Source organism: Stegodyphus dumicola, chromosome 8 (assembly GCF_044657685.1).
Source record: "Stegodyphus dumicola isolate Sdum_Otavi_A_Nest chromosome 8, ASM4465768v1".
Classification (NCBI taxonomy): Eukaryota; Metazoa; Arthropoda; class Arachnida; order Araneae; family Eresidae; genus Stegodyphus; species Stegodyphus dumicola.
This window is the reverse complement of record NC_140775.1, coordinates 184,443,215-184,445,758: the sequence shown is the minus strand read 5'-3', so window position 1 is coordinate 184,445,758 and position 2,544 is coordinate 184,443,215. Positions and strand designations below refer to the sequence as shown.

Here is a 2,544-nt window from a genome sequence, read left to right as displayed (position 1 = left end):
CCAGTTTCCCTTAGAAAGTCATTCACGAAGGCATCCCTCCCCTTAGGCAGATAGCCCTCGTGTGCTTTGCCATAATTAAATACACACCACCTCCTAGAATAACTTGTAGACACATTAGGATTTTTTGGAAGTAAGAGAGATTGAAAAATGAGCAACGACTTCACTGGGACTCGAACCATGGGCCTCTGGAATACACGCCGAGCATGCTGACCACTACACTACCCAAAGAGGCGGAAGAAATCCATTATATACTTCCACTTTTAAAGAAAGACTGGTGTTTAAGTGACCCAATCGCCAAATCCTGGGTGTGGAGAATCATCATCCAAGACACAATTTAGTTCAGGCGCTACTGTAGAGACATTAAGATATTTCGGAAGCAGGAGAGAGGAAAACTGAGCAACGCCTTCGCCGGGAATCGAACCACGGACCTCTGGAATGCGCGGCCAGCGTGCTGACCACTACACTACGAAGACATGCTAAGAAGGTGGGAGAAATACTTTATAAACTGTTATGTCTGCATTATGCTCTTTCATCAGCTTCCAATTCATATTATCTGTCAAATGGAATCTGAAGATTTTCTGGATTCTTTAAGGCAACAGAATGCTTTTGCCAAACATTTATTTTCTACAGTTTTACACCGTTATCGTCCATCCATTCTTTCTCGTAAAGATAAATGAAAACATCATTAGGGAAAATAGATTTAGATGCCATCTTTAGAAATAAAATTCTGATGTGCACACCACGTGACTTCCTTGCACGGAATATTACATTATAAGCATTTTTTGCTGCATTTCATTTAAACTTATTTCCTCGAATTACATTAGAGATATAGTTCTCGTTCAAGTAATTCATTTCTCATTTCGCGGCAAGGGTAAAATACATAAAACCTCAAAATACCTTTATCAAAACTTGAAAAATATAAAACACCAAATACATTTGAAACAATTAAAAAAATTTACAATTAAAATTAGAGTTTTTACGCAAAAACAAGCAATTTGGCCATCGGGCAAGACAACAGAATTTTCGGTGCACAAAACTGAAAGTTTATTCTTGGTTCCACTCGGCAAAAAGACACTGAAGGTGCAGAAGCTGACTTAATTCACTATTGTGCGATGTTTCCAATGTAAACAAATATGTCAGCTATGGTTTATAAAAAAGCATAACCGCAATTAAACAACTTTTTTTTTAAAAATTGTTAATACCTCTAGAACTATAGCATGCAGATTAACTAAAGCATATAAACCTGAACCGGAAGATAAGAGCAACATATAACTAAATAATTTTTAAAGCAAAAAATGCACAATTTACCAGCGTAAAAGAAGAAACAAACTGAGCCCACCGAGTCACGTACCAGAGCAGGTGTATTTTTATATACATATTTATATACCTTTGGTGCGGCCGCTTGTAACCAAAAAGGAAGGTGCACAACTACATGTTATAGCAGTCCTATAAAGATATAACGTTCGTAGTCTACTCATTTTTGAGTTATGCTAGATACATTCATAAGTACGTATGTACGTACAGACGCCACGAAGGTCTGCCATGTACCATAGAGAATTAAAAAAATTGAGCTCACCCAGCCCAGTAACAAAGTGGGTATATATAATATTCATACACATTTGGGATTGCCGATTGCAACGAAAAAGGGAGGTACACAAGTGCATGTTATTGCAGTCCTATATACAATATTTCAACGTTCTGAGGCTACTCGGTTTTGAGTTATGCGAGATACATACCTACGTACGTACATATACATACGTACGTACGAAAAAAATCTCTTTTGAATCCATTTAAATCCTTTTGCAACCCGTTTTGGGAAAAAGAGTACATTTTTCCTTTTCTTACGTACAGATGTTGTAGAGACATTAGGTATTTTTTCGGGAGAAAGAGACATGAAAAATGAGCAACGCCTTCGCACGGAATCGAACCGCGGACCTCCGCCCAGCGTGCAGACCACCACACTACGAAGGCACTCTAAGAAGGCGGGAGAAAGACCTTATATACTCCCCTTTTAAAGGGCGACTGGGGTTTTTAGCGGGATGATTTACCACACCCATTCGCCAAGTTCTGGGTGTTGTAAATCATCGTCCACCACCCTTTTAGGTCGGGCGTCACTGTAGAGACATTAGGTCTTTTTTCGAAAGCAGGAGACATGAGAAATGAGCAGGACAGGGCAGGAAAAAGTGCAGGGGGCACCACGACATCGTCATAGACAAAAATGGTATTGCCCCACTGCACTAACCTTTCTGGCATTTATTAAGACAAAAGATTACATTTCAAGTCATTACATTACGCAGTTGACATAGTAAATTGCATTAAAGTAACAAGTTATTTACATAGGAAGAACAATTATACAGATAAACTGGGGTACAGGTAATAGAGGTACAGATATATTGGTATACAGGAATCAAGATGGAGATAACATGTTACAATTAATTAGGTGTTGCAGTTTGACATTTGTTGGTGTGCTTGGAGGAATGTCTTAGCATTTGGGAAGATGGATGTTGTAATGTCTGATACATGGCTCCCCCTGGCATTCGAGGG

At 38.9% G+C, this 2,544-nt stretch overlaps 1 non-coding gene across 1 annotated transcript; it reads right to left on the bottom strand.

Moving 5' to 3' along the window:
- Window positions 1–400: 400 nt before the first annotated feature.
- TRNAA-CGC (transfer RNA alanine (anticodon CGC)) lies at window positions 401–473 on the bottom strand. Its single transcript has one exon. It is a non-coding gene; the product is annotated as a tRNA-Ala (tRNA).
- Between the last annotated feature and the right edge of the window lie 2,071 nt (window positions 474–2,544).